This window comes from Schistocerca cancellata, chromosome 2, assembly GCF_023864275.1.
Source record: "Schistocerca cancellata isolate TAMUIC-IGC-003103 chromosome 2, iqSchCanc2.1, whole genome shotgun sequence".
Classification (NCBI taxonomy): Eukaryota; Metazoa; Arthropoda; class Insecta; order Orthoptera; family Acrididae; genus Schistocerca; species Schistocerca cancellata.
In genome coordinates, this window is record NC_064627.1 from 1,036,876,672 (window position 1) to 1,036,888,892 (window position 12,221).

The following is a 12,221-nucleotide window of genomic DNA, read 5'->3' on the forward strand; positions in this document are numbered from 1 at the left end:
CACCGCGGTGTCGCCAAACACGGATGCGACCATCACGATCCTGTAAACAGAACCTGGATTCATCAGAAAAAATGACGTTTTGCCATTCATGCACCCAGGTTCGTCGTTGAGTACACCGTCGCATGCGCTCCTGTCTGTGATACAGCGTCAAGGGTAACCGCAGCCATGGTCTCCGAGCTGATAGTCCATGCTCCTGCAAACGTCGTCCAACTGTGTTGTCTTGCAAACGTCCCCGCCTGTTGACTCAGGGATCGAGACCTGGCTGCACGATCCGTTACAGCCATGCGGATAAGATGCCTGTCATCTCGACTACTAGTGATACGAGGCCGTTAGGATACAGCACGGCGTTCCGTATTACACTCCTGAATCCACTGATTCCATATTCTGCTAACAGTCATTGGATCTCGGCCAATGCGAGCAGCAATGTCGCGATACGATAAACCGCAATCGCGATAGGCTACAATCCGACCTTTATCAAAGTCGGAAACGTGATGGTACGCATTTCTCCTCCTTACACGAGGTATCACAACAACGTTTCACCAGGCAACGCCGGTCAACTGCTGTTTGTGTATGAGAAATCGGTTGGAAACTTACCTCATGTCAGCACGTTGTAGGTGTCGCGACCGGCGCCAACCTTGTCTGAATGCCCTGAAAAGCTAATCATTTGCATATCGCAGCACCTTCTTCCTGTCGATTAAATTTCGCGTCTGTAGCACGTCATCTTCGTGGTGTATCAATTTTAATGGCCAGTAGTGTAAATAATCCTGTAGCCAAGCGCGTCGCTTTTCTTCGGATCTTCTCTATCTCCTCTGTCGATCCTATTTGCTACGAATCCCATACTGACGAGCAATATTCGTGTATTGCTCGAACGTTTGCTTTGTAAGCTACTTCCTTTGTTGATGAACTTCGTTTCCTGAGGAGTATTCTAATAAATCCCAGTCTGACATCTGCAGTACGTGTAATTAATTTATATGATCATTCCACTTCAAATTGTTCCGTATGCATGCTCCTATATTTTTTGTGGAAGTAACTGCTTCCAGTGAGCGTACTGCAATCGTGTAACCATACAACAATGAGTCTTTCGGCCTATGTACTGGCAACACTTACATTTGTTTACGTTGAGGGTCAATTGCCACTCGTTGCACCAAGCGTCAAATCTCACTGCAGATCTTACTGCATGTACAACAGAATCTACTAATAACCTCATAGATGTTCCGACGTCGCCTGTCGCCTGTCGCCTGATAAACAAAGTAAGAGCCTACGGAATATCAGACCAACTGTGTGGCTGGATTGAAGAGTTTTTAGCAAACAGAACACAGCATGTTGTTATCAACTGAGAGACGTCTACAGACATTAAAGTAACCTCTGGCGTGCCACAGGGGAGTGTTATGGGACCATTGCTTTTCACAATATATATAAATGACCTAGTAGATAGTGTCGGAAGTTCCATGCGGCTTTTCGCGGATGATGCTGTAGTATACAGAGAAGTTGCAGCATTAGAAAATTGTAGCGAAATGCAGGAAGATCTGCAGCGGATAGGCACTTGGTGCAGGGAGTGGCAACTGACCCTTAACATAGACAAATGTAATGTATTGAGAATACATAGAAAGAAGGATCCTTTATTGTAACTGGTAGCAGTTACTTCTGTAAAATATCTGGGAGTATGCGTGCGGAACGATTTGAAGTGGAATGATCATATAAAATTAATTGTTGGTAAGGCGGGTAACAGGTTGAGATTCATTGGGAGAGTCCTTAGAAAATGTAGTCCATCAACAAAGGAGGTGGCTTACAAAACACCCGTTCGACCTATACTTGAGTATTGCTCATCAGTGTGGGATCCGTACCAGATCGGGTTGACGGAGGAGATAGAGAAGATCCAAAGAAGAGCGGCGCGTTTCGTCACAGGGTTATTTGGTAACCGTGATAGCGTTACGGAGATGTTTAACAAACTCAAGTGGCAGACTCTGCAAGAGAGGCGCTCTGCATCGCGGTGTAGCTTGCTCGCCAGGTTTCGAGAGGGTGCGTTTCTGGATGAGGTATCGAATATATTGCTTCCCCCTACTTATACCTCCCGAGGAGATCACGAATGTAAAATTAGAGAGATTAGAGCGCGCACAGAGGCTTTCAGACAGTCGTTCTTCCCGCGAACCATACGCGACTGGAACAGGAAAGGGAGATAATGACAGTGGCACGTAAAGTGCCCTCCGCCACACACCGTTGGGTGGCTTGCGGAGTATAAATGTAGATGTAGAATGTAGATGTTATGTACTAGGTCTTTTACACGTGTACTGTGAAAAGTAATGGATCTATGACACTCCACTGGAGCATGCCCGAAGTTAATTTTGTGTCCGAAGACCTCTCCGGTGAAAATGACATGCAGTGTTCTGTTTACTAGAAACTCTAGGATCCAGTCTCACCGCTCGGCTGATATTCTCTACGCTTGTATTTTGTTCATTAGGCGGCGGTCTTTCTCTTCCCCTACGATTTTTACCCTCTACGGCTCCCTCTAGTACCATGAAAGTTACACGCTGATAACTGAACAGATGTGCTGTCACCCCGTCTCTTCTTGTCAGTTTCTTCCACACGTTCCTGTGTTCGTGAAATCTGCGGAGAATTTCCTCATTTCTTACCTTATCAGCCCACCTAATTTTCAACATTCTTCTGTAGCACCACATTTCAAACGCTTCGATTCTCTTAATTTCAGGTTATTCCACATTCCATACATTCGATGCTGTGCTCCATCTCTCATTAATCTCTTCCTCAAATTAATGTCTATGTTTGATGCCAGTAAACTTCTTTTGTACAGGCATGCCCTCTTTGTCTGTGCTAGTCTGCTTCGTCCACCATGTCGTATTTTGTTTCCAAGTAAGCGGAATTCCTTCACTTCGTCTGCTTCGTGGTCTCGGATTTCGAAGTTAAATTAACGTTAATCTCTTTTCTGCTACTTCTCTTTAATTTCGTTTTTTTCGGTTTTGTCTCAACCCATAGCTTGTGCTCATTAGCCTCTTCACTCCATTCAACAAGTCCTGCAATTCTTCCTCACTTTAACTGAAGATAAGAATGACATCAGTGAATCTTATCATTGATATCCATTCAGCCTGAATTGTTATCCGACTCCTGAATCTTTCTTTTATTTCTGTCATTGCTTCTCCGGTCTATAGATTGAACAGTAGGAGTGAAGGACTGCATCCCCATATAATACCCTTTATAATCCGAGCGCATCGTTCTTGGTGTTCCATTCTTATTTTACACTCTCGGTTCTTGAACGTATTTTGTATTTACTGTCTTCCGCTATAGTTTTCAATTGTCTTCCTAAGAATTTCGAACATCTTGCACCATTTTAGTCAGAACGATTCCTCTAGGTCGACAAAACCCATGAACGTGTCTTTGTTTTTCTTACGTCTTCTTTGCAGAATTGCCTCCTTGGTGCCTTTATCTTTACTGAAGCCAGAATGACTATCATCTAGCAGACTCTCAATCTTCTCTTCCACTTTTTTTGTCTATTATTATTGTCAGCTATTTGGGTGCTTGAGTTGTTGAGCACATTGTGCGATAGTTGTCGCACTTATCTGCCCTTTCTATCTTCTGAATTATTCGATGATATTTTTCCGAAAGTCTGAAGGCATGTCTCCATAGTCACATATTATTCAAACCAACTTGAACAGGAGTTTGGTTGACACTTTCTCCAATGATTTTCTAAGGTCAGAATGAATGTCTCTTTGCCTTCAGCCTTATTAATGGCTGGCCACTAAAACCTTTGTTTATTTAATCAGTAAATTTTAAGACTGATGTTCAACTCCTTTAACACGGGAGGTTAATGTCTGCCAAGTCTTCACTCAAGACCTTTCTTTCTAGTCGCACTGTGAACGTAGAAATTGAATGTCATATGTAGGGAATATGTACACAAGACAGAAGAGAGATGGAGAAGGGACGGTGGTGGGGTGAGGAGGAGGTATTCTGCCTTCAAATGGTTCAAATGGCTCTAAGCAGTACGGGACTTAACATCTGAGGTCATCAGTCCCATAGACTTAGACCTACTTAAACCTAACTAACCTAAGGACATCACACACATCCATGCCCGAGGCAGAATTCGAACCTGCGACCGTAGCAGCAGCGCGCTTCCGGACTGAACCGCTCGGCCACAGCGGTCGGCTATTCAGCCTTCAAGACTCACTCTGACCCCCCGAGACCCGGACATCTCGCATTTATTACTTTGTTTAGCGTAAATCTAAGGAAAACGAGTTTACTTAATAGAACCTTAATTCTGTGTTGCGAAAAATGTTTCCTTGTCTTGTAGAACGCAGTGAGAAAAGATAAAACTGGTAAAACAAGGCACTCGATATGGCACCCAAGTTCCGTTCCTTTGTGAGTCATTCTCCTTTCCGCATTTCTAAGTTCATTGCTGTGCTGTGAAACAAAGGAAGGCGAGAAAACTTCTTTTCTGTGTTATGTCGGCTTCTGTTATTACCTTCTTCGACTTACGTGGTCAAGTTGACAACGAGACATAGGCTTACTGTCGGGGTTATCAAATATCCAATACTGACCTCGCTAAATCATACTAGAGAACGTACTGTAGGCCCTTATCGTACCTACGTTTGTAAAGTGTGAGTTGTTTGCAGTGCACGTATTATATGCGCACTCTAAGCACACTCTCGCAAGATGGCTCAAGAGACGACTTGAATCTACAGAAATTAAACGACGTCAAACGTTAGTAGATAGCTTCCGACCGCAGCTAACGTGAACCGGTCTATTCTAATAGATGATTCAAGGTGGTTAATTCATCCTGAAGGAATGAGCAGGATATTGATCACACACAGAGTCTTCCCTCTGTTATCCTTAACCTGGTGGATATAGTACATAATCCATAAGGGAGCTTGTCTGCCGCCTTCATAAAGTTGTCGCAAGGCGGAATAACATGAGGGTGAGTCAAATAAAAACCTTAAATATTTAAAAAATATTATTTATTGTGCAGAAGTGGTACAAAGCTGTATCACTTTTCAACATAATCTCCACCACGCTCAATGCAAGTCCTCCAGCGCTTACAAAGTGGATAAATTCCTTTAGAAAAAAATTCTTTTGGTAGTCCGCACAACCAAGTCATGCACCGCGTGGCGTACCTCTTCATCAGAACGGAACTTCTTTCCTCCCATTGCGGCTTTGAGTGGTCCAAACACATGGAAATCATTTGGGGCAAGGTCTGGTGAGTATGGTGGATGAGGAAAACTCAGAATGCAGGTCTGTGATTGTTGCAACTGTTGTACGGGCAGTCTGGGGACTTGCATTGTCATATTGCAAAACGACACCTGCAGACAGCAATCCACGTCGCTTTAATTTGATTCCAGGCCGCACATGATTTTTTAGGAGATCCGTGTATGATGCACTGGTGGCAGTGGTCCCTCTAGGCATGTAATGCTCCAAAATGACGCCTTTTTCGTCCCAAAAGAGAGTCAGCATATCCTTCCCTGCTGATGGTTTCGGTGATGAGGAATGGCCCCATTCCCTGCTCGCTCTCTTCGTTTCTGGTTGGTGGAAGTGAACCCAGGTTTCGTCCCCAGTAACAATTCCTGCAAGGAAGCCATCACCTTCTCGTTCAAAGCGCCGAAGAAGTTCTTCACAAGCATCAACACGTCGTTCTCTCATTTCAGTTTCAGCTGCCGTGGCACCCATCTTGCAGACACTTTGTGAAACTGGAGCACATCATGCACAATGTGTGCTGACCAATGACTAATCGGTAAACATGCTGCAATGTCATTCAGTGTCACTCGACGGTTTTCCTTCACTATTGCTTCAACTGCTGCAATGCTCTGTGGAGTCACAACTCGTTGTGCCTGACCTGGACGAAGAGCATCTTCCACTGAAGTCACACCATTTGCGAACTTCCTACTCCATTCGTAGACTTTCTGCTGTGACAAACATGCATCACCGTACTGAACGCTCATTCGTCGATGAATTTCAATAGGTTTCACACCTTCAGTACGCAAAAACCGAATAACAGAACACGGTTCTTCCCTGGTGCAAGTCGCAAGTGGGGCAGCCATCTTTATACTCATACTGTGACGGTATGTGTGCATCTGCACAAGTGGGGCAGCCATCTTTATACTCATACTGTGACGGTATGTGTGCATCTGCACTATGCTGCCACCTACAGGCAATTCTGCACGCTGTTTGTAGCACACTTACCAACTTACAGGATAACGGCGCGAAATTTCGATTTGTTATTACAAATTTAAGGTTTTCATTTGACTCACCCTCGTAAAATCCCTGGGCCTGCCGGGGATCCCTCGCCCTCTCAACGACGTAATGCATTAACGCTCTCCGTGGCAACTGTTTCGCCTGCATAACCATCTTTCTATGAGAGAAGGATAACGGTCCCGCGAACGCAAGCTACTGGCCCAAACCTCTCGCGCGACAATCTCGAGGGATGGGTCGTTTAAGAGAGGCGTCTCCAACATCTAGAGGAGGCGGTACAGTTCTCCTGGTTGCAGCACACGGTTTAAGCTTACAGCTACGGCACAGTGATCAATGAAACAATTGAGTATGACGTCTTCCCCTAACAGTTGTCCACATAGGGAACCGGAAAGATAAAAACGATAGCGTCTGCTGCTGGAAGTAGCGGTAAAACTCGTATACCTGACGAGAGCGATATAGTGATAGATACCTGCATCGCGTATTTGCGAAGAACGCTCCAAATTGTTTGTACTGAAATTAAAACTGACGCTCTGATTCACAGGATGCAAAACACAATTAAAATATTCAGTTAACAGAAGTTTATGCGGAGTCGCACGAAATAAATAAACTGTATCCTTTTTGTAAAAACCCGCTCGATATGTGGAATGGCCAGATCGTGGAGAGGAATAAATAAAAGTTAAAGTAAGGTCACGGAAAGTGGAACCTCTCTCTCAGCCGTTATCAAGAACTTCGAAATCAGTCAGTCCCTCTGCAAAATAACGCTGTACCAGTAAACAGTTCAGGAGCCACATTACAGAAAAAGAAAAAGCGAAGAACAAAAAAAGATAACATTTCTTGCAAAAATATCACGTCTTCACTGGAATCGCAAATAAACTGTCGCAGCGCCGCAAGTCTAACATCGGAACTAATTCTCTTCACATTCACGGTCAGAAAGGTATAGCCTTCCATCCAGTCATTACAAAACATTTCAGATGATCACTTGCAAGTGAACCTAAAGATCTTGTACCACAGGCATGGCAGCGTCAACGGATGGAGCTGAATGTAAAGTGCGGAGTCCCTCTCTTCCACTCTCTTCATGTCTTTTTTTTTTTTTTTTTTTTTTTTAAGTTTTCACGACGCCGCACGCTCAGGTTGAAAACGCTGTTTGTTGCGGCTGTGCGGAGAGGCCACCGCCGTAAAGGGCAACCGGGGAGGGGCGGGGGGGCTGCAGATATTCAGTATCTGACTCAGAGGACCCAACCCACTCTTCCACATGTGGGCGTTATGGCTGCTGAGAATCAGCAGAAATGAAAATTGGCGGTATGTCTTTTGCCGTCTCCACGTATTCCACTGGCACACTTCTGCTCATCTGGGTATGATCAGCAACGGCCTGTGGCATGCTTTGCCCATTCGGGGGCGCAAAAGAAGGGTGGGAATACGTTACAGACTCACGGATGTCCGGCAAGTCCGTCGATATAGTACTGAGCTCCGGAACAGGTCTATCCTTATGCGATCCCGAAGTGGCAATCTCGGTCTCAGGAGATACATGGGAGGAACTGCTGGTCGCTTTCGAATATTGAACAGCAACTGATATGTTATCATCCGGTCTGAACACAGGAAGGGGAGAGGCCACCCCCAACGCAATCTTTTCAGTAGAGAGAGAGAAGGAAAGAGGAATCGTGACTCCTCACCATCTTGCGTCCGTCTACGATTATTTTGGAGTGGAGGTGGCGACGATGCACAAGGTAGAGCGCCAAAGTCCTTATGCGAGGTTAAAGGCGGAAATTCAGTAGGACCATCAAAAGCATTGGCTCGTGTCGCCCCTCAAGAACCGAATTAGGCGCAATGTCTGTCACTTGGGGAACGCGGTCTTTAAAGTTAGTCTTCTACGATGTTCATGACTAGATTTTAAGACCGTGACACGACGCGGGCAGTTTTTGCTGAAGTATCCATTCCCACTACATAGACACACATCAAAAAAGTTTGCATCACCTCGGTTCCGAGAGTGCCGGAACCTGTACAGAAAATCGGAATAAAGATCAACATAAACATCATTTCCGCACTTTTTATTACTCATGAAAACCACACATTGCATGTTGTACCACCATACAGCGAGACCTTCAGAGGAGGTGGACGAGATTGCTGTACACACCAGTACCTCTAATACTCGGTAGCACGTCCTCTTGCATTGATGCATGCCTGTATTCGTCGTAGCATACTATCCACAAGCTCATCAGTGCACTGTTGGTCCAGATTGTCCCACTCCTCAACGGTGATTCGGCGTAGATCCCTCAGAGTGGTTGGTGGGTCACGTCGTCCATAATCAGCCCTTTTCCATCTGTCACAGGCATGTTCGATAGGGTTCATGTCTGGGAAACATGCTGGCCACTCTAATCGAGCGATGTCGTAATCCTGAAGGAAGTAATTCACAAGATGTGCATGATGGGGGCGCGAATTGTCCTCCATGAAGACGAATGCCTTGCCAATATGCTGCCGATATGGTTGCACTATCGATCGGAGAATGGCATTCACGTAGCCGTTACGGCACCTTCCATGACCACCAGCGGCGTACGTCGGCCCCATATAATGCCACTCCAAAACATCAGGGAACCTCCACCTTGCTGCACTCGCTGGACAGTGTGTCTAAGGCGATCAGCCTGACCTGGTTGCCTTCAAATACGTCTCCGACGATTGTCTGTTTGAAGGCATATGCAACACTCATCGGTGAAGATATCGTGATGCCAATCCTGAGCAGTCCATTTGGCATGTTGTTGGGCCCATCTATACAGCGCTGCATGGAGTCGTGGTTGCAAAAAAATCAAATGGCTTTGAACAATATGGGACTTAACATCTGAGGTCATCAGTGCCATAGAACTTAGAACTACTTAAACCTAACTAACCTAAGGACATCACACACATCCACGCCCAAGACAGGATTCGAGCCTGCGACCGTAGCGGTTGCGCGGTTCCAAACTGAAGCGCCTATAACCGCTCGGCCACAGCGGCCGGCCCCGTGGTTGCAAAGATGGACCTCACCATGGACGTCCAAAGTGAAGTTGCGCATCATGCAGCCTATTGAACACAGTTTGACTCGTAACACAACGTTCTGTGACTGCACGAAAAGCATTATTCAAAATGGTGGCGTTGCTGTCAGGGTTCATCCGAGGCATAATCTGTAGGTAGCGGTCATCCAATGCAGTAGTCGCCTCTGGGCGGCCTAAGCGAGGCATGTCATCGGCAGTTCCTGCCTCTCTGTAACTCCTCCGTGTCCGAACAACATCGCTCTGGTTCACTCCGAGACGCCTGGACACTTCCCTTGTTGAGAGCACTTCCTGGCACAAAGTAACAATGCGGACGGGATTGAACCGCAGTATTGACTGTCTAGGCATGGTTGAACTACAGACAACACGAGCCGTTTACCCCCTTCCTGGTGGCGTGACTGGAACCGATTGGCTGCTCATGCATGGTTGTTTATATCTTTGGGCTGGTTTAGTGACATCTCTGAACAGTCAAAGGGACTGTGTCTGTGTGATACAATATCCACAGTCAACGTCTTTCTTGAGGAGTTCTGGGAACCGGGGTGATGCAAAACCTTTTTTGATGCGTGTAAAACATGTCCCTTCTTGTCCTCAAGATGAAAAGGGATTTCCGTTTTTATCGCCACGTCTATGGATCGAATACTACCATTAACTTGTAAGTGAGTGGACCAGCGTTCCTACTATATATTCCAAATGGTCCTAGACGGATGCAGGATGGTCATGAGAAAACTATCATCAACTTCGTGTGGAAGGTTAAACACCCTGACATTAGTGTATCCCACTTCTGTATTCGTCAGAATAACCACACTATTAGAAGCATCGCGAAGAGCAAAAGGGAACTGTTCGCTGTCCATGCCGCAAAAGGAGCCTGTCATCCTGAAACGGATCTAAAAATTTGACATGAAACACGTAAGAATCAGAATCGAAGTAAGCTGTGTGAACCTGTTCGGAAGTTGCCTTGATCGTCTGTACAAGCCAATCACAAATTTCTAACGAACCAGGCTGCATATGTCGCGTGGACTTGTCAAAGCTAAAACTCATAGTACCTATAAGTGGAATGTTCCTGGGAGCCATTGACAGTATCATGGCGCAAGACAATGCACCGTCGCAATTGAGCCAAAAGAGGAGACGCTGAAAGACAATGACACGACGCACACAAGGATTCACACGACTCTATAGGGAAACAAGGAAGCTTTCGCAGCGCCACCATAGGGCGGGGACAGGCAGAACCCTCTCGCCCACACGTGAAGTGGTAATTACGTTCGGTGATTATTGCAGGCTGCAGATCTGATTTGAGCTGCTGCTCGAAAAATCCCCCATTCTCTTTGCTTAGAGAACTTAATCGCTGACTGCTGTGGACGAATTATTTCAGTTTCTTGGCGAATAAAAAAGTTTCGAGTATTTGTCATAAAATATACCTCTTTGCGTGCTGTCATTTGCAAAATACCTCGTATCGATAGTTTGAACCGTTTACGAAATAAGATGATTATTAGGACCACGTGATTTCCGATGCATAGGTACAGAAATGGGTGCGTCGCGCATGACCAGCATGACCACCAACAGATATGAAAACCAACAACTCGGAACCGAAATTAGACACCGTTCTTCTTTCAGTTTTAAATAAAGTTTCGATATCTTATCTACATTTCATGCACAAGAATGTTTGGGCTAAAAATCAATCAAACAAAAAGTTTATGCAATGTGTTTTTACCAGACCCTTTAAAATTTCGTGCTATGCTTTACTTAATTTGACGAATAACTAAAAGAGTTTCAGTCCTTTATCGAGCGAAAATCCGAAACGGTAAGATTACAAAAATCAAATTCTTTCACCTAATAGTTTTCATGAAACCGGATGTTAAGTATTTCATAATGCCCAGAACACCTTCTGCCGGAACAGGGAGCAGCATTAGGCGAGCACTTCGATAAAACATAGTCGCTCTCATCATGGAACGTAGAGAGCACGTCTAGGGAAGTGTCGACGGTAGAAGTTAATCATACCTAGAAAACGACGTAACTCATGGAAGTCCCGAGGCCGAGGTAGTTGCTTGATGAGATCAGGTTAGTTGTGCCATAAGCCTACTGTCAGCAGTATTTCATTTTCATTTATTATCATCCTTTCCACCATTTATATGATACAGGAATTGTCATAATACTGTCCAGAATATGCACAGCAGAATATTACAAATTTCTATCAAACACATAAAATTAACATTGTGTAATATGTTGAAAATTAAAACATTGAATTAGTACATAGTTCTTTTACATGATCTTTTAACATGTACCATACGTGATGAATTTATATATATCATTGTAGATTTACAATCAGCATGTGAATTATTACAAAGAAATGCTATGACTGGTTAACTGATGGAGGAAGGATGCACAAAAATGTTCAGGGAAAGACTGGAATACAGCTATATTAATCACTTAGGAATGAAACAAATAGGAAGAGCAGGGAATCCAAGGTGAAACTGCTGCAAGGAAAATGTGAAGAAATAGAAAAAGAAGGGCTTACTCAGTTTATAGAAATGTCAAAAAAATCTTTGGTGAAATTAAAAGCAGGAGTGGCAACATTAAGAGTGCAATGGAAAATCCACTGTTAAATGCTGAGGAGAGAGTGGATAGTTGGAAAAAAGTACATTGAAGGCCTCTATGTGGGGGAGGAATTGTCAAATGACACGACAGAAAAATAAATTGGACTCAATATGGAAGAGATATCGGATACAGCATTAGAGTCAGAATTTAAAAGAGCTATTGCAGACTAAAGATGAAATACAGCAGAAGGGATAGATAACAGTTCACCAGGATTTCTAAAAAAACATCATCCACACAATGCCAGAGGCAGCAAGACCTGATAAATGCAAGAATTATCACACAATCAGCTTAACAGCTCATGCATCCAAGTTAATGACAAGAATAATATACAGAATAATGGACAAGAAAACTGATGATCAGTTATATGATGATCAGTTTGGCTTTAGGAACGGTAAAGCCCCCAGAGAGGCAGTCCCAACT